The sequence below is a fragment of the Myotis daubentonii genome, chromosome 10 (genome assembly GCF_963259705.1).
Source record: "Myotis daubentonii chromosome 10, mMyoDau2.1, whole genome shotgun sequence".
In the NCBI taxonomy this organism is placed as follows: domain Eukaryota; kingdom Metazoa; phylum Chordata; class Mammalia; order Chiroptera; family Vespertilionidae; genus Myotis; species Myotis daubentonii.
In genome coordinates, this window is record NC_081849.1 from 12,960,701 (window position 1) to 12,987,254 (window position 26,554).

Consider the following 26,554-nt stretch of genomic DNA (forward strand, 5'->3'; position numbering starts at 1 on the left):
GCAGAAATTCTTATTATTTCCTGAGGATAAATTCATAGATATGTAGTGATTTTTAAAAAAGAACAGCATTGTGCTCAGTTCATTTGTACAAACTTCTGGGATTGATTAGTAGATAAGCAAGATCTCATTATATTTTTAGAATGACTTTAACAAGTAAATTTGAAGATTCTAAATTGAAGGCATTTAATTTATATAGATAATCCTCTAGGTTTAAGTATTCTGGGGTTAGTATTCAAATCCTGCAGTTGAATGCATAATCACTGCATTTGTGTCAGGGAAGCCTATATGCCTTTTTTAATACCATTCTTGTTTATGTCACTGAGTTTTATATCCATTGAGTGTTTGGAACTGTATATGTGACACAAAACTCCAAATCCAAAGTGAAAAACAGCAAACTCAGGTTTAATGGGATGCTCAGTAACAAGTGTAGCTAGATTTTCTTGGAGAGAAAGAATATGATGATTTTGCAGGGTATGTTGTTATTTATTTATTTATTTAGTTATTTATGTGTAATCTTGTCACTTCTTTTTTTTAATCTTTTTTTAAAAATCTGTATTGTTCAGAGTATTACATAGGTCCTCCTTTTTCCCCCATTAACCTCTTCCAACCCGCTCCCATTCCCCCCCCCCGTGCTCTCACCACCCCATTGTCTGTGTCCACGAGATAATGCGTATATATATATACACATTCATTGGTTGATTTCTTCCCACTCACCCTCTCCTGCCTTCCCTCTGAAGTTCAACAGTCTGTTTATATTTCTATGTTTCTGGGTCTATTTTTGTTCATCCATTTATTTGGTTCATTCGATTCCACATTTGAGTAAGATCATGTGATACTTATCTTTCTCTGACTGGCTTACTTCACTTAGCATAATACTCTTCAGATCCATCCATGCTGTTGAAAATGGTATGTGTTCTTTCTTTTTTTATTGCCATATAGTATAACACTGTGTAAATGTACCACAATTTTTTTTACCCATTCATCAGCTGATGGGCACTTAGGCTGTTTCCAAATCTTAGCTATTGTAAATTGCACTGTTATGAACATAGGGATGCATATGTGCTTTCTGATGAGTGTTTCGAGTTTCTTAGGTTATATTCCTAGAAGTGGGACCACTGGGTAAAATGGGAGTTCCATTTTTAATTTTTTGATGAAACTCCATACTGTTTTCCATAATGGCCGCACCAGTCTGCATTCCCGCCAGCAGTTTACTAGGGTTCCCTTTTCTCCACAACCTCGCCAACACTTGTCATTTGTTGATGCATAGCCATTCTAACAGGTGTGAGTTGATATCTCATTGTCATTTTGATTTGCATCTCTGATCATTAGTGATGTTGAGCGTTTTTTTATATGTCTGTTGGCCATCTGTATGTCCTCTTTGGTGAAGTTATCTATTTAGGTCCTTTACCCATTTATTTTTTTTACATATTTTTATTAAACTTACATAAAATAAAATACACAGCTTTAAGTATATATTGTTTTTTTTTTAAAAAAATAATCTTTATTGTTGAAAGTATTACATGTCTCCCTTTATCCCACCATTGACCCCATCCTGCCTGCCCCTACCCCCAGCCCCAGGCTTTCACCATTCTATTGTCTGTGCCCATGGGTTATACACATATGCATACAAGGTCTTTGGTTGATTACCTCCCACCCACCCACCCTCCCCTGTCTTCCCTCTAATATTCCACACTCTGTTCCATTTTTCCATGTCTCTGAATCCACCCGTTCATCAGTTAATTTTGTTAAATACATTTCACATATGAGTGAGATTATGTGATACTTATCTTTGTCTGACTGACTTATTTCACTTAGCATGACAGTCTCAAAGGGGTCTTATTTTATTCCAGATGAATTTTTGGAGAGTTTGTTCTAGATCTTTGAAATATGCCGTGGGTATTTTAATGGGGATTGCATTGAATCTTTAGATTGCTTTGGGTGGTATGGACATTTTAATGATGTTGATTCTACCAATCCATGAACATGGAATATTCTTCCACATGTGTATCTCTTCCTCTATCTCTTTTGTCAATGTCCTATAGTTTTCGGAGTACAGGTCTTTTACTTGTAAACTTAGTTAAGTTTATTCCTAAGTATCTTAATTTTTTTATTGCAATGGTAAATGGGATTGTTTCATTAGTTTCTCTTTTTGAGATTTCATTATCTATATAATAAAGAGGTAATATGCTAATTTGTCCATTACGATGTCCAGTCACGACCAGTCTGTGGGCAGGGCCAGGGGCGGGGACTTCCGCCCCCAGCACTAACGTCACGCTGCCTGCATGCGTCCAGTTCAGCACTGGTATGACGCTGTGGGGGAGGGAGGGCTGGGCTTGACGGATCTAAGGCCATGACCCCTGCTCCAGTTCCGGCCAGGAGACCTCAGGCCAGGAGACCTTAGACTGCGCCCCCGCCTGGCAGGGCTTAAAGGGGGACCTCAGGCACAGCCTCCGCCCAGCAGGGCTTGACGGGGGACCTCAGGCCACACCCCCCACCCTGGCACTGGGCTGGGGGACCTGAGGCTGTTTCTCCTGCCTGGAGGGGCTTGATGGGGGTGGGGCCGGCTGGGTCTAGGTCTCACCCAATGATGGCAGGGCCGGCTGGGTCTGGGTCTCCTGTGTTTTTGAAGCGAGTGAGGGTGGTGGGTGGGGACCTGACTCTAGGTCCCGCGGCACACCCCAGACTCTGACAGGAGGGAGATTTTATATACATTTTACTAATTTTCTTTCATCTCTGACACTTCTATTATAGAGAAAGGGCAAATAGCAATATTAAAATATTTCTTCTCATTAATTCCCTTTTAATGTGCATGAATTTCGTGCACCGGGCCACTAGTTGGTATATAAAAATGCTATGGATTTCATTTCCGAATTCATTTATTAAATCTAATAGTTTTTTTTTTCATAGCATCTTTAGGGTTTTCTATGTACAATGTCATGTCATCTGTGAATAATGAGAGTTTTCCTTCCTCCTTTCCAATTTGGATGACTTTCATTTCTTCTTCTTGTCTGATTGCTATGACTGAGTTCTTCAGTAAGTACTATGTTGAACAAGAGTTGTGAAAGAGTGCATCCCTATCTTGCTCCTGTTCTTAGGGGAAATGGTTTTAGTTTTTGCCTATTAAATATGATGTAGGTTTGTCATAAATGGCTTTTATTAGGTTGAGGTAGGATCCTCTATTCCCACTTTGCCAAGACAGTTTTTATCAAAAAAGTGTATTGGATTTTGTCAAATGCTTTTTCTGCATCAATTGATATGATCATGTGATTTTTGTCTTGCAGTCTTTTTCTGCTGTATTACCTTTATTGATTTGCAAATATTGTACCATTCTGGCATCCCCAGAATAAATCCCACTTGGTCATGGTGTATGATCTTTTTAATGTATTTCTGGATCTGATTTGCTAGAATTTTGTTGAGGATTTTAGCATCTATGTTCATTAGAGATCTTGGCCTAAAGTTCTCTATCTATGTTGTGTCTCTATCTGGTCTTGGAATTAGGGTAATACTGGCCTCATAGAAAGCATTTTGGAAGTGTCCCTTCCTCTTCAATTTTTTTGAATAGTTTGAGGAGGATAGGTGTTAGTTTTTCTTTGAATATTCTGTAAAACCCTTCTTTGAAACTGTCCTGACCAAGGCTTTTGTTTCTTGGGAGTTTTTTATTTATTACTGTTTAAATTTTATCAGTAATTTTCAGACTATTCAGGTTTTTTGATTGTTTCTGATTGAGTTTTGGAAGGTTATATTTTTCTAGGAATATGTCCATTTCATCCAGGTTATCCCATTTGTTGAAATAAGGTCATTCATAGTATTTTTCTTATGATGCTTTGTATTTCTGTGTGGTCAGTTGTTACTTCACCTCTTTCCTTTCTGATTTTGTTTATTTGGGTCCTCTTTGTTTCCTGGGGAGTCTGGCTAGAGGTTCATAAATCTTGTTTAACCTTTCAAAGAACCAGCCCTTGGTTTTATTGATCTTTTGTATTGTGTGTGGTTTTTTATTTTTATTTTTGTCTCTATGTCATTTATTTCCACTCTGATCTTTTTTCTCCCTTCCTCTACTTACTTTGTGCCTTCTTATTGTTCTCTTTCTAATTCTTTAAGTTCTTGTGTTAGATAACTTATTGCCAGTTTTGTTGTTGTTGTTGTTGTTTTGTTTTTTGTTGTTTTTTTAGATAGGCCTGTAGTGCTATGAACTTCCTCTTAGGACTGCATTCACTGTGTCCCATAGATTTTGGATTGTTGTATATGTTCATTTCCATTTGTTTTCATGAAGTTTTTTTATTTCTTCTTTGATATCTTGGTAACCCATTCACTGTTTACTAGCATGCTATTTAGCCTTCATGTAGTTGATTGTTTTGAACGTTTTTATTGCAGTTGATTTCTAATTTAATGCCAGTGTGATCTGAGAAGATGATCTGATTCCAATCTTTTTGAATTTGTAGAGACTTAGCTTGTGTCTAACATGTGGTCTAACTTTGAAAATGTCCCATGTGCACTTCACAAAAATGTATATTCTGTAGCTTTACGGTGGAATGTTCTGAAGATGCCAATAAGTTCTTTCTGTTTTAGAGTGTCATTTAGGAATCCTGTTTCCTTGTTGATTTTTTTGTCCAGAAGATTTATCCAGTGATGTCATGGGATATTAAAGCCCCCTACTATGATTGTATTGCTGTCGATCTCTCCCTTGATATCCTCCAGAAGTTTTTTATATATTTAGATGCTCCTGTATTGGGTGCATATATGTTTACCAGAGTTATAGCCTCTTGTTGTATTGATCTCTTTATTGTGAAGTGGCCTTCCTTATCATTGTTATGGCCTTCATTTTGATATCTATTTTGTCAGATATAATTATTGCTACCCCAGCTTTTTTTTCATTTCCATTTGCCTGAAAAATTTTTTCCCATCCCTTCACTTTCAGTCTGTGTGAGTCCCAGGTTTCTGAGGTGGGTCTCTTGTAGACAGTACAGACAGTCCTCAGGTTACGTTGGACACGATGTACATCATTTCATGGTTACATCACCATCTCCCATCCTATCTAATAAAAGACAAAAAGGGTAATTAACCGTACCTCCGCTATGCTTCCCATTGACTAATCAACACCATATGCTAATTTGTATACTGCAGGCAGGGCTGGCCGTGCCAGACGCCATCTGGGCTGGGTGTGGCCCTGGGTGGCCGGGCTTAGGTGGTGCGATCGCACCACCCAGCCGGGACCCCCGTGTGCCGCCAAAGCCCCCGCTGCCTAAGCCCTGCCCCCAGCCGGGACCCCCGTGTGCCGCCAAAGCCCCCGCCGCCTAAGCCCCGCTGCCAGCTGGGACCCATTTGCGATCCCAGAGCAGGCAAGTGCGGAGGGTGGCCGGCCCCTAGGTGGGCCTGCTCCTGGGATACCATGGCGATCCCAGAGCAGGAAAGTTCCCCACAGGCAGCACCCAGGAGGGCCTGCCCCTGGTCTCTGAAGTGATCCGGTGATCCATGAGCAGGAAAGCACAGCCTACAGGCAGCACCCCACCCTGGCCATAGCTCAAGGGAGAGAAAAACATGCAGTGGAAGCCAGGAGCCTGAGAGATCAATACAGGGGGGGGGGCCTGCTCCAAGCCTCCATGGTGTGGCTGGTGGCAGGCCCCTAGCAGACACACACACACACACACACACACACACACACACACACACAGAATGCCTGCTCTGAGCCTCTGCTGCCAGACAGTGGCCGTCAGTAGGACATCCACTGAGGGCTCCCGGACTGTGAGAAGGGCAGGCTGGGCTGAGGGAACCCCACCCCCCAGTGCACGATTTTTGTGCACCAGGCCTCTAGTTTATTTATAAAAAAAAAAGTTCTGTCATTTCGACATATGTACATATGTGCTTTATGCTTTTTATTATTTATTTACCACAAGTAAAGGTCAGGAATTGTTATCTTTCTTTTAAATTATTTTTTACTGTTTCACTTCATTACTGCTGTGTATGTGCTCCATGTGAGTGACGTAGGTGCTTATGTAGGTGGGTTCTGACTTACGGTGAAAATTGCGTTACGTTGTGCCATAGGAACAGATCTCCGATGTAACCTGAGGACCTACTGTATATATATGGGTCATGTTTTCTTATCCATTCAGCTACTTGATGTCTTTTGATTGGAGTATTTAATCCATTTACATTTAAGATTATTATTGATAAGTACATGTTTGTTGCCATTTTTATTCTTTATGCCTGTGTTCCTTCCTCCCTTTCCATTCCTTCTTTTTACAGCAGTCTCTTTAGCATTTCTTGCATTGCTGGTTTGGTGATAATAAACTCCCTTAGCCTTTTTTTTTTTTTTTTTATCTGTGAAGCTCCTGATTTCACTTTCAATTGTGAATGATGGCCTTGATGGATATAGTATTCTTGGATTCAGTACCTTGCTTTTCATCACTTTGTATCCTTCATGCCATTCCCTTCTGGCCTGATGTGTTTCTGTTGAGAAATCAATTGATGGTCTAATGCAGGGGTCCTCAAACTACAGCCCACGGGCCACATGCAAATACAAATATTGTATTTGTTCCCGTTTTGTTTTTTTACTTCAAAATAAGATATGTGCAGTGTGCATAGGAATTTGTTCATAATTTTTTTTTTAAACTATAGTCCGGCCCTCCAACGGTCTGAGGGACAGTGAACTGGCCCCCTGTTTAAAAAGTTTGAAGACCCCTGGTCTAATGGGAGGTCCCTTGTAGTTAACTTTCTGTCTCTCTCTTGCAGCCTTTAAGATTCTTTCTTTGTCTGTTATGTTGCCAGTTCAATTATAATGTGTGTTGGTGTTATGTCTTTTTGGGTTCATCTTGATTGGGACTCTCTGTGCTTCTTGGACTTGTCTCGTTTTTGTCTTTCCAAAGTCAGGTAAGTTTTCTGTCATTATTTCTTTAAACAGGTTTTGTATCCTCAGGATACTTTAATCTTCTTTCTTGTTTTACAGACTTGATGCTAAAAGAAAGTAAATTATATTGTTTTGTTTCAGAATAAAAGAAATAATTATCATAAGCTGAAAAAATGTAAAAGAGTACCACCGCTGCTGGTGGCAGAGGGGTTCTTGCGATGTTGTGAGGAAAAGCATTTCTAAGAACCCACAGAGATGATGATTTATTCAGGCAGCAAAATTAAAGGAGTCCCATCTCTGTTTGTCTTGACATAGAAAATCAGGACCAGAAACAGAGGCAATGTACAGAGATCCTGTGCCATATTAAAGTTTAGTCCCATTCCAGTGTATCGGCTAGCTTATCGCTTAGCTTGTGTTCCTGGCTGCAATCCATTGGTTTTCTGCTATAACCAGGCTCTCACCTGGAGCTTGGATTTGGAGTGGGAGGAGGGAGGGTTGATAGGGAGAAAGAGAGAGAGATTCTTTGTTCACCTGGAATTACGTGTTCTCTCTGGAGGAACCAGAAGCTTATTCAAAATGACCAATCAGCTTCCCAAACTCTCATGGGCTTGCATAGGGCCCCAGGTTACAGGCCTCTAGAGTCAAGCACCTCCCCCTGCACCATTTTGACTTTACTGTACCTGTCCTCTCCTCCTGCTCACTCTCCCCCAATCCAGTACTTGATGGGGGAAGGGAGGACTGTCAATTCCCCTGGAGGGACAATGCTGCGATTTTCCAATTTCCTGGGTGTGAAGCTGCAGCTTCCTGGTGGAGCACACAGGCCTCTGCTTTCCAGCTAAATATGGTCAACAGTGTCTGACTTTCCTTGCTCTTTTCTTTCAGTGAGTAACTAATGAAGGTAATACTACCTCAAGTGCTGATTAAAGAAATAAATCTATGATTAGAATAAAACTACAATTTTGTGAATGTAGTAATTGTAATAGTGCTGCTTTGAGGGCTTATATTAGGTCCTCAACACAACCCTAGAAGTTTTTTGCTGCCCTTGTTAATCTTCACTAAGGCCAGGGTAGGCCTGTGTGTTTTGATTTTAAATGCTCCTCAAATTATTCATCTTTTTGATGTTTTGGATCCAGAAAATGTTTGGACATCTTACTACATTTAGTTAGAGTTTCTAATTTCACTCAAATTTTCTTTAGACAATAGCATTTTCATAGAAACTGTTTCAGATACGATTTGGCATAATGTGTAGGTGAAATTTTAATCATTTTATCCATCTTCTTACTGTAATAGTTTGTCTAAGCAAAGACCAATCAATACTCTGTGTTTTCAAGTGGTTTTTATTTAGCTTGATTATACTCTTTTACAAGTTAGGTTTGTGAGATGGAAATGAGGAGTTCAGATGTAAAGTTTTGAGGAATGGCAGCATCATTCACATATTGATGACTTCCCTACAGTATTTGAAGAGGCAAATAGTTATTTAAATCTATGCTTCTCAAACAGGTTTATGACTTTCCTGGAGTACACACTTAATTTTCTCATGCCATTAGAGAGTAACATTAGTAGAAAATACCAGAGAAGCACTTTATTTAATGTAGACAAGGGATCAGCAAACTGTTTCTGTAAAGAACCAAATAATACATATTTCCACCTTTACAGGTCATAGAGTTTCTGTTATAATTGTTTATCCTGCTGTTATCGCATGAAAGCAGCCCTAGACAATATGTAGCTAATGAGCACAGCTGTGTTCAATGAAACTTTATTTACTGGCACAGATGGTGGGCTGGATTTTGCCTGTGGGCTATAGTTTGCCAACCCCTGATTTGCCCATTTCTGAAGTAGATGTGCTAGCAGCAAAATGGCACCAGAATGTTACCAGCAATTGGACCTTGGTTCAGCAACCTCGGTACTTGAGTTCTGGCTATGAAAGCATTCAGAGCTAAGACTCAAATGCAAGCAAAAGTTTTTTTGTTTTTTTTAGAGAGTCACAGAAATAGAAGAAGTGAGCCGAGGAAGAAGTGAGCTGGCTGGGCTGCGTTGACCTAGGAAACAAGTTACAGAGGCAAAATAAGGGCCCTTAGAACTAAGGAGAAAGAGAGCAAGTATATACATACCTGGGATAAGGAGAGGGGTAAGGCATGGGTGCACTAGAGAGAAAGTGCACTGGGTCTTCGAACATCAGGGTTTTTAATCCCCTCTTAGGGGAGGTCTCAGGGGAGGATCTAATAGAATATTCATCAGCTTTTCCAGGTGTGTCCTTTCAGGGTCCTGGTCTCTACTGATGGGTCACCACTAGGGGAGGAAATGGTTAGTCATCTTAGCTGGTCCTGTTGTCAGCCATAGTGTCACCCCACCTGGCCTTGCTACTTTTCTGGGCCTGAAGATGAAACACAACTGGGGCCTAGATGTTATCTTTAGTTTGGTTGAAACTGTCTCTGTGGTCAGCAGAAACCAGGCTTTGTTTATTTGATGCAGGTCAACCTCATTGTCCTGAGGGCTTAAAGCTTAAGGGAGAAGTGGTCTTGCGCAGACTTGTATGAGGCTATTTTCTGGCCTCCTTGTTCATCCTCTAAGGGGGTCTACCACATGACTATCGACATGGTAGGGGTGGAAAGGTCAGGGGAGAGTCTGAATTGCATGAACGGTCAGGGGGTCTAAACCTCATGACCAGGGATATGCTAGGGGAGGAAAGGTCACCCTCGGGCCAGGTCCTTTTTCTCTCAATTTTGCCCATTGCTAGGTACCTGGGGTTTCCCACCCTGGTTCCTACTCTATTCCTACTCTGCTCATGCCTGTCTCACTGCCTTCCACAGAGGGCTGCTTATAATACCATACTTACTTAGTGACAGGACATATTTCAGCATGATTTAAAAAGTTAGGAGTTGATCAACTTTATTGAACACCTTCTATTTTTCTGCTATTTTAGTAAGAACCATGGAGGAATAAGAACAAGTATAGGATTGAGGCAGTGTCCAGTAATTAGGGAATTAAGGTTATTATATATAAGATTACTAGCAAACAATATGTATTACATGGTATATACTTACCTATTATATGTGATAGTATAACATTATATATTGACTTCTCTATTATATATATGAAATTAGTTATAGTCCCCCAAACACTTAAGAAATAAAGTAAATACATATTTGTGTCTGAGCACAGAAACCAGACCAGCTGTGGAGGCAGCACTATAGCCATCTCAGCACTATCAAAGATATCGCAATACTTGTTTTGAGATTCTAAACTCACTAGCAGAAATGATACGTTCTGCTCTAACACTAATAAATTAGAGTTTAGGCACCAAATAAGGAATCTGGAGATTTTGCCAGTAACTAGAACTATGACCTGAGGAGTAATACTTGCCATCTTTGGGTGTTCTTTTTGTTAGTGATCTTGAAGCTGGAGCCTATCTGCTCCTAAGAGTGAAGAGGTGACTGAGGAGCAGAGCAGGGGATGGGTTAGACTGAGTTGAAAGGTGGCAGCAAGGAGACAGGTTAGAGGTGTGATAGTCTAAGCAAGAGAAAAGAGGAGGGGACTTCTCAGAGGCACATGAATGGAAAGGAATGATCTGACCAGAGGCTTTGGAGAGCTGCTGTGGGATCCACTGGGTGGAAGATGCCCTTGGAAGGGTGGCCAGAACTCAGGCTCAGCCAGTTGTGCTTGAACTTACCTCTTGGGTCTGTCACTTTCTAGCTGTGTGACTTTGGACGGGTGACTTAAGTGATTTAATCTTTAAGACATTATTTGTCTCCTTTACAATGGTATTGGTCATTTTGCAGAGAATGCAATTTGATTTATATTGAAGGTGGCATTTTTACAAATCACGTACTGTGCTTGCTTACTGAGTAATCATATTAAATATTTCCCTGTGCTTTGGTCTCTACATCTGTCAGTTAGCATGATTCTGTCTTAGCAATTATTCCTTAGAAAAATAATCTGTGTTATCATTAGCCGCACTGTGTGTGCTGGTTTTTCTTTTCCTTTTGGTAGTGTGGGGAGGGAGGGGTGATTTAAATATTTTTTTTTCCTGTATTTTTTAGGGTGTTTTGGAAAAACCTTAAAAATTAATCCACGTTTGCCCTAGCCAGTTTGGCTCAGTGGATAGAGCATCGGCCTGTGGACCAAAGGGTCCCAGGTTCGATTCCAGTCAAGGGCACCTACCTTGGTTGCAGGCTCCTCCCAGGCCCCGGCCCTGTCAGGACACATGCAGGAGGCAACCAATGCTGTTTCTCTCACATCAATGTTTCCCTCTGTCGTTCCCTTTCTCTTCCACTCTCTCTAAAAGATCAATGGAAAACTATCCTCAGGTGAGGATTAACAAACAAAAATTTAATCCACTTTTAAAACGGGGTTATTTTTATAGTAATGTAAAGGTTGTCCTCCCAGTGGTAATACCCATTTATAAAAGGTGGCTTCTGAGTTTGTGGCATAGGATTTCTTGGTATGAGGTTCATTGACTCATTCAGACCCAGGACTGTGGCTTCCTTTACCTTGGGTTTTAACCAACTACTGATCTACCTCGAGGTAAATTGCCTAGGCTCTAAGGATCTATGCATTGCATTAGGCAATTGCTAACTAAAAACCTGCAACTAACTAATTTTCTCTCTTTCTCTCTTTCTCTCTTTCTTTCTTTCTTTCTTTCTTTCTTTCTTTCTTTCTTTCTTTCTTTCTTTCTTTCTTTCTTTCTTTCGGTACAAATATGTTCCTTTTATTATTCTTTTTCTTTTTTTACATTACAGATGACTGGGTCATTCACAGAGAAGCTTGACGATGTCTGAAAACTATTTGAGACAGAATAGATTTGAAAGGGAGAAAAAGGCCATCCACCGGATTGGGAGCATTTGTGTTAGGGATGACATCTGGAATTTATTTGCATCTCCTAAGGGATTTTTTTTTAAAAAGTTGGCTTACCAATATTTGAAAATACCAGTGCTCTAATTCCCAGGGACTGTTACCTGTAGACACGAAAGACAGGTGCATTTGTGATTTACCACTTAAAATTTGCTGCCAGCAAATTATTACCTAGGGAAATAATTATTACCTAGGGAAATAATTTCAGGTGTCCTCTGGAATAGTAACCAGCCATTTGATGCAAATGTAAAGCCAGATCTAGTTACTAGATTTGAAAATGATGAAGCCTTACTTTGGACAGCCAGGCAGTTGGAGCAGCTAAAGTATTGGCCTGTCCAGTGGTTTCCCCTGTGGCTTGTTATCTCTGCGTGTTACGCACCCTCACCTCGAGGGAAACGTCTTACCACAGTTTACAGCAGACTTTCTGTTATGGGCAGCTTTTCACTCAGAAGAGAAGTTAGTCTTTGAACTTTTGGAGAAGTAATGGAAAGAAATAGCTACCTTAAAAATCCAATTTGAATTTTACTACCCCATGGCCTCTAGTTGCTTCTCTGTCTGCTCAAACCATTTTCTTTCTTTGAAGCAGACTGTTTAGCTGTAAGTTAGCAGAGGGTTCAAAGCAGAACAAGTAAATTAACAGAAAGTACAAAAATCAGAATAAATATAATAGGAAATACATTTACTTTTATTTTGCCATTTAATCCTAACCGATCAAACAAGATTATACATACGTGTAATTGTCAGGTTCAAAATCCTGTCAAAGTGCTTCATTTTTTTTAAAACCATTCTTTTTTTTTTTTTTTTAAATAAGTTGTGTGTTTTTTTTAATCCTCACCTGAGGACATGCTTATAGAGAGAATGGGAGAGAGAGACATGGATGTGAGAAAGAAACATCAACTGGTTGCCTTCTGTACATGCCCCTACTGGCGATCGAACTCGCAACCCAGGTGTGTGTCCTGGCCGGGAATCAAACTGGCATCAGCACACAGGACGATGCTCAACCAGCTGAGCCATTCTAGCTGGGCTGTTCTAATCATTCTTTTAGGATTTCTTAGGAGGACTGATCTTGTTGCAGTGAAATAAAAGTTTGAGTTTTATTCCTAATTCACACCTAACTCATATGGTGCTATTTATATTTTCTTTTAACTTAAGTCACACTTAATGATAAACTCTCATCTCTTTCCTGCCAGACTCAGAATGAGATGAAGGACATCTCATTCATCAAGCACTCTAATCCTTCTACTTAGAAGTAATAGTTTCTTTCTTTAGGTTGTATCTGTACCTCTTCTCTGATATGTTTCATATTCTGTCCTGTGTTATTTGTGTGGGCATCTTATTTTCGCTTCTCAAGGGGAGGGTCATTCTCATCTTTTTATTTTTCAACTTCAGGTTCTAGTTCTTATACTTTTATAAGTACATTTGGATAAATGAATGGGTTAGCTGATATTAGTAAATATAGAGCATTTACTGAAAAAAAATTTAGAAACTGGATGGCTATTCCATTACTCTTGTTACTATTCTTACCTCTCTTAGTTATTTCCATGCATTTATTTTTATTGATGTGTGTGTGTGTGAGAGAGATATTTGTTGTTCCACTTATTTATATATTCATTGGTTGATTCTTGTATGTGCCCTGACTGGGGATTGAATCTGCACCCTTGGTGTATCAGGATGATGCTCTAACCAACTGAGCTACCTGGCCAGGGTTGTCATGCATTTGAGATTTAATAATTATCTGTTCAACCAGTTGATTGCTACAAGTATTTTGAACACTTTTAGGTAGTTATCTCTATTTTGGCCCATTTCGTAAAGAGTTGCAACATTCAACTTGCAAACCTTCTAAAGCTTCTGTATATTTTTAAAAAGAACTTCCAATAAAGGAGGGGTACATGAGAAGTTGGTGACTAAATGCTTGTCAAGATGATGGAAAAGTCCAAGCACATTTTGCATGACTGATGCTGTGAGGAGCCTGTTGGAGCACCAGTGTGAACACAAGAACCACTGAGAGTGTTCTACAATACTGATTACAGCCATTCTGTAGAATTGTTTATTACAGCTCACTATGGTGATGCCTGGCTTGTCTAGAACTCAGCAGTTCAGTCATTTCAACTCCCCAAACCACCAAGCTCTAAGGAAAAAAAGGCCAGTGTACATAGCACATACAGATGAGCATCAAAGAGTTACAATGGGAGACCGGAGGTCTTATTTTACATAGTTCTAATGCACATCCTTGGGGCTCTGCTTAGCAGCTTTTTTGTTCTGTCCCCCACTCCAGCTCAAGGCTGAGTTAGAAGTACAAACTCTGTATTTCTAGAGCAACACTCAGAATTGCCTGTTAATTTGTTTCTAAGTCTGCCTCTTCCACAAACCCAGAGCTCCTATAGGACAACTATCAACTATGTATCATATATCTTTGTATCCCCAGTATTTTACACAGCCTAGCACACATTAAACAAATATTCATTGAATGACCAAAGTTGGTTACCTGCATTTGAGGCAGCAATAGAGTTTTAAGTAGCATGTTAAGAAGGAGAGAGAGCAGTTTGAAGCAGGCACACAATAACAACAAATAATAATTAATACCTGTTAACATATCAGGTGATAAAAAAAGTATGATAAAGACACAAAAAACACATTAGTCTGGGATCACTTCATTTTGGAGGGATAAAATATAGAGTACTTGAAGAGTTTTTGAAAACATTGCTGCATGCTCGCACAGTACTACAATTTATGTTCATTTTGATGACTTGGAGCCAGCAATTAAAGATTGAAATATTTCTAGGATATTCTGTTTAAAGATGCAGTCAAATATGGAATGTGTTTTGGAAAGATTTCTTTGTACAATTGCTTTAAAATGAAGTGTTTTTGGAGTTTAATGGTGTAAGTCAGTGGTTGGTAAACCGCGGTTCACGAACCACATGCGGCTCTTTGGCCCCTTGAGTGTGGCTCTTCCACAAAATACCACGTGCGGGTGCGCACTACAGTGCAATTGAAACTTCGTGGCCCATGCGCAAAAGTCGGTTTTCGGCCTGGGCGAGTCTATTTTGAAGAAGTGGGGGGTGTCGGTCGGTCGGTACGGGCCACGGGATGCGCAGCGCGGGGGAGGTACATTGTTTTGAGGTACGTTCGCTGAGGTCGAGCCCTTCCAACTCTCCCATCTACACTTGTCTATCTGAAACAAGTATACAAGACGAGTGAGGATGGGAGAGTTGGAAGGGCTCGACCTCAGCAAACGTACCTCAATCAGATTGAGGATGATTTTAGCAAAGGCCAGCTTAGGAGTACCCTAATTAAGTTAATAACAATGTACCTACCTATATAGTTTAAGATTGAAAAATTTGGCTCTCAAAAGAAATTTCAATCGTTGTACTGTTGATATTTGGCTCTGTTGACTAATGAGTTTGCCGACCACTGGTATAAGTCATTAGCTATCCCAAAGGAATAATTTGTGAGGGTTCTATAGTCAAGATCTTGCTGTGTGAGGATAATGTAAGTATGTCTGGGACCTTCTCAATTTATCAATGGTTGGTCATTCAGTCTACCTAATAAGCATCTCACATTGCTCTAGTACTCTGGGGACAGAAACACACACACACACACACACACACACACACACACACACACACACCCCTCAGAAGAGTAGGTCCCAGTTATCAAAGACTTAAGTTTTTCTAGATATGTGAAGTTCTTTAAAATCAGAAATCCTAGGGAATTTGCAACTTCATCACCTAGCACTCTGCCCTTATGCAATCATTCAGTGTCACCAAACATTGAGTGCCTCTCTGGGCCAGGCTCTGTGCTGGGTGCTGGAGGATTGAGGCACAGTGAGTGCTTGGAGGCTAGAGGTGCCCAGAGCCCTGAGGACCATTTCTCCACACGGCCTCTTTCTCTTTGCAGCATAACTATGGGGAAGGTCTTTCCCATTAGAGACAGATAAGTCTTTTTTTCTTCCTCATGTTACATAGGAAGATTCATAAAATGGTCTTTAATCCTAAATCAAACATCTTTTAAATAGCTAAGAATGTAATTAGACATATATAAGCCTTTCTCTTGTTCTTGACCACAGTATAGTTCCTCATTATCAGCCTCTGGTAAATGAAAGGGGACAGATTATCTGAGATCTTTTTTTTTTTTTTTTAATATATATTTTATTGATTTTTTTACAGAGAGGAAGGGAGAGGGATAGAGAGTTAGAAACATCGATGAGAGAGACATCGATCAGCTGCCTCCTGCACACCTCCTACTGGGGATGTGCCCGCAACCCAGGTACATGCCCTTGACCGGAATCGAACCTGGGACCCTTCAGTCCGCAGGCCGACACTCTATCCACTGAGCCAAACCGGTTAGGCGGATTATCTGAGATCTTGCTTCACGTGTCCTTGAGGGTTACTGACGTTTGCAGGTATCTAGCTTTGGACAGTCCTTCATGGCTTGACAGATGGCCTTCCCCCAGCAAGGGACGAGGAGCCAGGAAGACTGAATACTGCTTCATAGAGTTCCCCAGATTACAGCTTCTCAGTAGAGCCAGATGCCCAGGAAAGCAGAACAGTGTACCTACCTGTAAAGTTGCCATGGCAACATCAAGGTATGGGGAAGAGTAGACAGAATGATTTATGAGGGTTTCTTGCCGTAGGAATGAGTCTAAAAATACACTTTCGTGTCCTGTGTCTTTTTTCTCATAAGGCTAAATGCCACAGGATTTATCAAGGGGATTGTGATGCCTAAAAGCTCATGACCTTATCAGAGCCCAAGGAGGCCGGGGGGAAAGGCAAGGAGAGGGGGAGCAGAAGCAAGAAATCAGAAAAAGTGCCCATGGCGTGCTTTGCTTTCAGTCTTCTATTGGACTGATGCTATGCCCAGATGTAAAACAGGTTTTGTAAGGTTTTTGAAACATACAAATGTTGTATATTTAAAATGTGCGTAGAAAAAATAAAGGTTATTCACTGGGGTAAAATGAAGATACTTGCTTTCCATATATTTTAAAGTTTTCTTTCAGCTTCTGCTTTAGTATTACTGGATTTGCCAAGACAATTCCACATTAGCATGTGCAATAACATGTTATGGCAAGAGAGTTTGAAGGTGCATTTCATTTATGAAAGAAGCTCTTGGGGCAGATAGAGTTGGCTCCCTTTCTGGGCGTACTGCAGTTAGCCAGAGTTTCAGATGCCACGTTAATTTTTACTTTCATGAATTACACATGATTAGATACATTTTATATTGCTACATAACAAATGAGTACACATATAGCAGCTTAAAACAACACATTTATTATCTCATGGTTTCTGTGGGTCAGGACTGCAGACACAGTTTAGCTGGGTCTTTTGACCTGGGTCTCAGCAGGCTGTAATCATGGTGTCAGCCAGGCTGTGATCTTACCTGCAGGCTCAACTGAGGGAGAATCTCTTTCCAAGTTCACTCAGGCCATTGGGAGCAATCATTGTGATAGAACTGAGGGCTTCAGTTTCACATCAGCTGTTGGCCAGAGGCCACCCTCAGCCCCTAGAGCAGCGGTTCTCAACCTGTGGGTCGCAAACCCTTGATGGTCGAACGACCCTTTCACAGGGGTCGCCTAAGACCATCCTGCCTATCAGATATTTACATGACGATTCATGACAGTAGCAACATTACAGTTATGAAGTAGCAACGAAAATAATTTTATGTTTGGGTCACAACATGAGGAACTATATTTAAAGGGCCAGAAGGTTGAGAACCACTGTCCTAGAGGCTGCTTGTAGCCCATTGCTACATGGGCTTCTCATAATGGCCACCTGGCTTCATTGAACCAACAAGGAGAGCCTCTGCATGTCTGCCACCAAGATGGTATCTCACATATCTTTGTTAGAAGTAAGTTACATGTCCCACCCACACTCAAGGGGAGGGAGTTGCGTAAAGACATGAACACCAGAAGGCCATAGGGGGCATCTTAGGGTTTTGTCCATCACAATGTCAAGTTCTATAATTTTAAAAGCTGTGCAATCTGGAAGTCTTTTCAAAATTAGCATGTGTGCAGACTAAACTATTAAATTTTCCATTTTCACTCTTTCACCCTTTGGTAAGTGAGGAAGGGCAGAAATGAAGTTGCAACCTTAATGGGAGCTGACAGGAAAGAAGAGAGGTTTCGTAGGTTTGAAAGAACAGTGAGGTGAGAGAAGAGAATATCGCCTATTCTCACAGGGAAAAATGCCAATGTGGATTAAACTATTCCAGTATGCTCCCTAATCCTCTTTGGAGGACTGAGAAAATGTGATAGAAGCTTCCTGATAGACTAACATGTGTCTCAATGTGCTTTCTGTAGACTTGGAACTTTCTGTGACTAAACCAGAAATGTTGCTTTGCATGAAATTAACAATTTCCCAGTCCGCCTGATGTCTCTGACTCAGGGCCTGGGATGTATTGTGGCCTTGATTATGTGTTTGTCCATTGTAATGGAAGCATTTGTCCTAAGCTGTAAGGACACTTGATTGAAGGACAAGATTGCAGGTGCTGCCCCTATAGCCTGTGGCTGAATTGATTGTTCTCACAGCATCTAGTAAGGCAGAGATCAGAAATTTAGGAACATATGGTCCATTTTGGGATTTCAACCATTTCTTTGCCTTCTAAAATGGCTGCCTTCAAACTCACCCTCAAGTTTAATAACTCCTCCAGCGACTAGAATCCAGTTAAAAGGACCCATCTCTTAACTGACTCTTCATTTGTTTTGTAAGGCATCCATGTTTAGTACAAGGACAAATCACAATGCAGGTGATTTACTCCTTGGCCTGTTGTCCATAACATAGTGCTTGGCACATAAAAGGTGTTCAGTAAATGCTAGTATAGCTGCTATGACTACTACTACTACTACTACTACTACTACTATATTAACATTTTTAACGTTGACATTATTGTAGGTGTCCCCCTTTTCACCCCTTTGCTCCCCTCCATCCTCCCCACCTCCCCCTCCCTTGGCCTTCACCACACTATGGTTCCCGTCCATGAGGTATGCGTGTATGTTCTTTAGCGAATCCCTTCACCTTCTTTATCCAGTCACCCCATCCTCATGCCCTTGGGCGCTGGCCAGTCTGTTCCATGAGTCCATGTTTCTGGTTCTATCAATACTTAATTTTGTTCATTAGAGTCCACATATTAGTGAGATCATATGGTATTTGTCTTTCTCTGACTGGCTTATTTTGCTCAGCATAATACTCTCCAGGTCCATCCATGCTTTAGCAAAGGTAAAAGATCCTTCTTTTTACAGCCTAAATAAGCTTAGTTTCTTTAACCTTTCTTTTTAGGGATTTTTCCCCTAACTTTTGAAATGATTACTGATTTTTTAAAATAACTTTTTTGTTTTTTGTTTCAAATGCCATATTTTAATGAAGCATTAAAAGGAACACAGGACAAAGCAGACCTATATTTTGGGTTGTTGCTGTAGAACTGCAGTTCTATCTGGTCAGTACCTCCAACTCTTTGATGTTCCCTTAACCTCTTCATTCCAGGGCTCTGTGTAAGGTGCACTATGTTCACGGAGACCAACACACAGGGTTAAGCGCTCACTCTGTTTCACAGGTCTTTTCCAGGAATGGAACTTGGGAATAACTTATGCTCTGAAGAATGTGGAGGGAGGCTCTTATTGTCACGAGGGCCAGAAACATGGCTGGCTCCTCACAGGCCCATTACCCGTGATTCCTGAATAAGCCCTCTGGTGCTCTAGCTCCTGCTCACAGGAGTGATTCTTCACTTCCCACAGTCACCTGTTGTATTATTTTCTTATCTCCTCTCTCCTATGATTCATAGAAGTCACTTAATTTTTAATCCTTGTATCTATCCCTTCTACCAAGTTTCCTCTTAGGGCCATACTTAGTTCCTTCCCAATTACTCATTAATTAAAAGAGGAGACCTTGCCAAGTTAAAGTTCAGCAAATTCAGACGCTCCATGATGCAGCCCCAGAGGCTGCCCTTGGATAACTGGTGAGCTATTCTTTGAGCCAGTGACCTGTTAGGAGTGCCCGGCTGGATCAAATGAAAAGCCTTAATTTTTGTCTCTGGGTTGAAATAGCACATTAGGAGAATTTTATGAATTTATTTTTCACAAAGCTAGATTAGTCTTTACCAGTTTGTTCTTGAATTTGCTTTGTCTAGTCTCAGCAAGTATTGAGGTTACACTGACATGCCTGTATATTTCAGGAAAATCCAGTTTATGTTTCAAAGCACATGCCCCAATTTTTAGGTTATGGTCCAATTTTTAGGTACATTATCAGGCCTCATGTTTTCAAAAGTAATTGCTAGTGACCCTGCTGAAACTAGTCAAGATACTCCTTGGTTTTCAGGCAGTTTGGCCTGTAATATACAGCTTTATTGTAATGGGGAAGTCTTTAACTAGATCCTTCCCTCTTTCAGGGTGGCTTCCTGCCTTTCCACCCTGGGGCAGCACACACCAATGATAAGATCACAGTGGACTTATTTTTAAAGGTCAGAAGTAAAAATAAGTACAGTTTGAAAAACATTCATTATTTATAGCTTCTTTTCCTTTGCCAATGATAGGCTACTGTTTTTCCTTTGCTATTTTATTCCTTAATAGGCGCTCATCAGTATCCCCATGTGTGCCCTATCATGCCATGAGCCTGAGCTTTGAGGGCAGGGCGACTGGTTTTTAGGTCTTTGTCACCCTTCAGCTGTGACATAGTGGGGTTGATGTGACAATTAATTTTCTAATAAGTGAAAGTGCTTTTGTTATAAACATTAAATACAGTGGAGCCTTAACTTACGAGTGTCCCGACTAACGAGTGTTTTGAGATACCAGATGTCTCTTGGCCGATTTTTTGCATTGAGTTGATAGAGCAATTTGAGTTAACAAGCTCCTTAACGAGCTCGGTCTCCGAACGAATTAAACTCGTAAGTCAAGGCCCCACTGTAATAGGTAGATAGATTGATGTGGTAAGTATTAAGCATTGATGTGCCAAATGCCAGGCCTTAATGATTTTAGCCAGAATATCTAGTATGACTATAAGATTAGTAGGGTCTTAAATGAGAACCTTCCACTCTCTAAATGTTTCTGTTCCTGCTTTTCTCTTTATTTGTATCTCTATTTCTTTGAATGCCCACCATTATCTCTCCCAACTGTAGTCAGCTTTCTGTAACCAGATATAATAGAGAAATATGTCCTAATTATTAATTACTGTTGCTCTTCAATCTTTTTTTTTTTTAAATATATTTTATTGATTTTTTACAGAGAGGAAGGGAGAGAGATAGAGAGTCAGAAACATCGATGGGAGAGAACCATCGATCAGCCGCCTCCTGCACACCCCCCACTGGGGATGTGCCCGCAACCCAGGCACATGCCCTTGACCGGAATCGAACCTGGGACCTTTCAGTCTGCAGGCCGACGCTCTATCCACTGAGCCAAACCGGTTTCGGCTGCTCTTCAATCTTAATGAAATAAAACCAAATGAGTGAAATGTTTATTTTTCTCTCTTTAAAAAACTCAAATAATTTGTTCATTTATCAAGGAATTAAAAAATGTTTTTATTGATTTTTAGAGAGAGAGGAAGAGAGAGAGAGAGAGAAATATCGATTTGGTTGCCTCCTGCATGCACCCCTACTGGGGATCAAACCCACACCTGCTTATGTGCCCTGGTTATGAACTGGTAACCCATTAGTGCATGGGACGATGCTCAACCAACTGAGCCACGCTGGCCAGGGTTATCAGTTAATTCTTGATGATTAATGGATCAACAAGCCAATGATTTTCAGTAGAAAACCTTTCCCCTCCTTCCTTTATGCTCTGTTTCTGGGGAGTTTGATAATATGGCTACTAAAGCACTTCTAATTCAGGCTAACCTTTCTCTGTCTTTTAGAAGTGTGGATTTTATTGAATTCTATGCTTATGTTGTCCTTAGAGACTTACTAAAAAGTATATAGTACAGGTATGAGTGTTCATAACCGTAGAGTGACGGATGAATACTTTGTTCTAGAGACGTTTTTGAAATCATGGGAAATGTGGGATCAATAATAATGTAAGGGGAATTTTGAGAATGTTAGGCACCTCGTAATCAGACAGGCAGTTACCAGCTCTAGGTTTGTAACTAGGGTTATTTGGTGTGTTTTTTTTTTTGTTGTTTGGTTTTTTTTTCCTTTTTAGAAATCTGCTTCCTTCCACAGACTGCTGTGTGGGAAATGACAAATCACTATGTTTTTGTTTTTATAGTGGCCAAGCAAAGCCACCTCAGCTATACCTCCTCTTGTCTTGTAGCTCTAGGCTGATCTCTCCTTCTGTGCCTTTCTCTCTCTCTCAGAAAGTGTTTACATAGTTAAGTCATGACTACTGACCCAACACATTGTGTTAGTCCAGACTCTTGTGATTACAAATGACAGACTACAAGTCAATTTCATTTTAAGAATGGGTACAGAGGTAGGAGGGTTTATTGAGAGGATTCCCCTAGCCAGGAAGGATGGAATCAGTGTATTTTCCCACATCTGCTTCTTTGCAAAGGGTTCATAGCTCAAGCTTCTTCCCTCCTCAACTGGCACAGCTGCTTAGAAAGGCTGTGCTGTTTGCTCAGCACCTTTAAAGCAGGCCCCTTCATTTGGTCACACTGTCCTTCCATCCCTCCTCCTGCCCTCTTTGGTCTGGTTAAGGTCTACTTATTCTCCTAGTCCTCTTCTCAGACCCCCAGCCTTTTTATGTGTTTTCATAAAATTCTATGCACAGGAACTATGTATACATTCATCAAACTTTATGGTAATTGCTTGTTTATTTGTCTGTTTCCCAAGTGGCCTTCTAGAGTGTGGGAACTGTATCAGATTCATGGTTCCATTCTTTTTTTTTTTTTTAAAGTATATTTTTATTGATTTCAGAAAGGAAGGAGAGGGAGAGAGAGGTAGAAACATCAATGATGAGAATCACTGATTGGCTGCCTCCTGCACCATCCCCACTGGGGATCGAGCCTGCAACCTGGGCTTGTGCCCTGACCATGAATCGAACCATGACTTCCTGATTCATAGGTTGATGCTCAACCCATTGAGTCATGCCGGCCGGACTCATGTTTCCATTCTTTGTCCATGGTCTCATTCATAAACAGAGAGCTTGTGGCATGAGCCTGTGATCTCTGTTCATGGTAATGTGGTAACTGTGCTTCTTTGGGCTGAGGTCAGGACAAATACCAAGCCTTTTCCCCTAATGACATAAAAATCCTACTTCTAATATCCTTCATTCTAAAACCGGAGTGGATATGGTCCCCTTCTGTTATAGGCACCTCTCACCGACACTAGAGAGGTGTTCCCTGACAGGACAGCCCCCTGAGTCAGGGGGAGAGGGCTGTCCCCAACCTTGATCCTTGTCTTCTCATATAAATGAGTTTATATGAGAGACCTTGACTGCGTTGTGAAAAGCCAATTTATTAAACCAATTAAAGCATTCACTTTTATTGAAAAAGCAAAGCAAACAAACTTAAACATCTGGCTTATGAAGCACAGAAGGGCTCTCAGCTATTGTGAAGAGCAAGTTGGGTGGTGGTCTGAGGTGTTATATACCCTCCTGTCTATAGGTCTCAAAATTCCTTGCTGACTATTTTGGTACAGATTCATTCACAAGGTCCCCCCGACCCCTTTTTTACTTTGTTGTGGCCTCCCCAGAATTCATGAGAAGAACCTGGCTACTTTATCTTGCCAAGCCTTGAGACTGCTGGCTTCCCTGCTTAGAGAATAAAACTGCCTTTTTCTCCTTTCCCCTTCCCCCCTCCCTTTCTGCATTCTCTCATTAGGGAGGTTTTTCTTTTTTTTTTTTTTTTTTTTTTTTTTTAAACCATTTGCTGTGTCCTTGCTGGGGAAGATATTGGCTTGTGAGTTACAAGCTGGCTGCCTACACTGCTTGGCCTTGTTTTAACTTCCTATCTCAGTTGCTCTATTCCTACTGCCCTGGAATCCTGTAATACTTCCACAAACAAATTCAGTAAACAATATGAATGTGCGTGTAAAAAGCCTTTTAGGTCAATTGTTGTTTTGGTGATAGTCAAAGGTTGGTGAAATATGTAATCTAATAAAAGACAAACATGCAAATTGACCATACCTTCACTATGCCTTAAGCCACACCCACCAGCCAATCAGAGCGACTATATGCAAATTAACCCAACCAAGATGGCGGCCAGCAACCAAGGAGCTGAAGCGAGCAGGAGGCTTGGTTGCTCCAGTGATGGAGGAAGCCAAGCTTCTCGGCTGGCTCTGAGCTCCACTCAAAGCAACAAAGTTTCAATTATAGAAGGCAAATAAACCCCAGATACCTGCTTTCAGCCAGCCGTGGCCATGGAGCTGGAGAGAGCAGGAGCCGACTCTGAGCTCCACTGAAGGCAACAAAGTTTCAATTATAGAAGGTAAATAAATCCCAGAATTAAAAAAGAAAAAGAAAAAAAGGAGAGGCTGGGACCTTCTGTTGCCGGGGGGCTTGGCCAGCCTGAAAATGGCCCTTAGCCCCTCACTCAGACTGGCCAGGCACTCCAGTGGGGACCCCCAACCTGAAGGGGGTGTGATCAGCTGCAAACAGCCATCAGCCCCTCACCCAGGCTGGCCAGGCACCCCATGGGGACCTCCATCCTGAAGGGGGTGTGACCAGCCTGAAAACATCCATCATCCCCTCACCCAGGCTGGCCAGGCACCCCAGTGGGACCCCCACCCTGATCCGGATACCCTTCATGGCAAACCAGCCAGCCCCCACCTGTGCACTAGGCCTCTATCCTATATAATAAAAGGGTAATATGCAAACTGACCTTAACAGCAGAAAGACTGGGAATGCATGGTCACTATGACACACACTGAGCACCAGGGGGCAGACGCTCAATGCAGGAGCTGCCCCCTGGTGGTCAGTGCACTCCCACAGGGGGAGCTCTGCTCAGCCACAAGCCAGGTTGATGGCTGCCAGTACAGCAGCGCCTCCTCAGCAGCGCTAAGGATGTCTGACTGCCAGCTTAGGCCTGATCCCCCGGAGAGCGGGCCTAAGCCAGCAGGTGGACATCCCCTGAGGGGTCCCAGAGTGCAAGAGGGCACAGGCCGGGCTATGGGACCTCCTCGAGTGCACAAATTTTTGTGCACCGGGCCTCTAGTCTAGTTATAAATGATAATAAATAAAATATATTTATAAACTATATAGCTAACCTTTCTTTTTATTTATCCATTTATTTAATTCGTCAATTACAGTTGACAGTAAATATTATTTTATGTTAGTTTCAAGTATACAGAATAGTGATTAAATTATTATATAATTTATGAAGTGATCTCCTTAACAATTCAAGTACCCACCTGGCACCATACATAGTTATTACAATAATATTGACTACATTCCCTATGCTGTACTTTACATCCCTGTGACCATTTTGTAACTACCAATTTGTAATTCTAATTCCTTTACCTTTTGGACCCAATCTTCCAACCCTCCTCCCATTTGGTTACCATCAGTTTGTTCCTGTATCTATGAGTCTGTTTTTATTTTATGTGTTATTTTGTTTTTTAAATTTCACATTTAACTGAAATCATATGCTATTTGCCTTTTTTGGACTGACTTATTTCACTTGGCATAATATCTTCTAGGTCCATCCATGTCATTGCAACTGGTAAGATTCCATTTTTTTTTTTAATGACCAAGTAATATTCCACTATATATGTATGTACCACATCTTCTTTATCCACTTGTCTATTGATGGGGACTTGGGCTGCTTCTGTATTTTGGCTATTATAAATGATGCTGTAGTGAGCATAGGGGCTGTACATAACTTTTCAAATTAGTGTTATAGATTTTTTTTGGATATATACCAACATGTGGACTTACTGGGTCATATGGAAGTTGTATTTTGAAGTTTTTGAGGAATCTCCATATTGTTTTCCACAATAGCTGTAACAATCAGCATTCCCACCAACAGTGCATGAGGGTTCCCTTTTCTCCACTTCCATGTCAACACTTGTTTGTTGACTTATTAACTTTAGTTTTTCTGACAAGCTTGAGGTGATATCTCATTATGGTTTTAATTTGCATTTTTTTCTGACTGTTAGTGACTTTGAGGATCTTTTCATACGTCTATTGCTCATCTGTATGTCCTCTTTTGACAAGTGTCTATTCAAGTCCTCTGCCCATTTTTTTAATTGGATTGTTTGTTTTTTTGGTGTTGAGTTGTATAAGTTCTTTATAAAGTTTGGATATTAACCCCTTATCAGGTGTATCATTAACCAATATCTTTTCCATCCACTGGTTGTGTTTCGTTCTGTTGATGGTTTCCTTTGCTGTGCAAAAATTTTTTGGTTTGATTTAGTCTCATTTGTTTATTTTTATTTTTGTATCCCTTGCCCGAAGAGAAATATCAGAAGAAAATATTACTAAGAGAAATGCCAAAGAGTTTTTTACCTGTGTTTTCTTCTAGGATTTTAATGGTTTCAAGTCTTACAGTGAAATCCTTAATTCATTTTTAGTTTATTGTTGTGTGTGGTTTAAGAAGGTGGTCTAGTCATATTTTTTTTTGCATGTATCTGTCCAAATCCAATTTCCCAATGCCATTTATTGAATAGACTATCTTTACTCTATTGTATTTGCTTGTCTTTGTAAGTGAACCTTTCTTAATGGGCAACCAGGTCAACTGTAAAGTTGATGTGAACAGAGTGCCAGGAGCTAGTCAGGAAAGTATAGCTGTTGAATATAGTTATTTTTTATTTGTTTTAAGGCTGACATACTGCTTTGTTGGTTCATCAAAGACTCAGGTGTGTGGGTCTCACGAACCATACAGGACATCTTCGCTGTTTGACTGATAGTTATAACCAGCTTAGAAGAGACTTTTCAGTGGTGATGAATCCAAGAAAACCATTCACAACAATAAAAAAGGTGCTCTTTTTCCTTGTATGGAGCTTTTT

At 40.8% G+C, this 26,554-nt stretch overlaps 1 protein-coding gene across 7 annotated transcripts in view; it reads left to right on the plus strand.

Annotated features, from left to right (window-relative positions):
- Nucleotides 1–26,554, plus strand: part of ST7 (suppression of tumorigenicity 7) — a 327,721-nt gene that overhangs the window by 116,260 nt on the left and 184,907 nt on the right. The window lies entirely within an intron of this gene.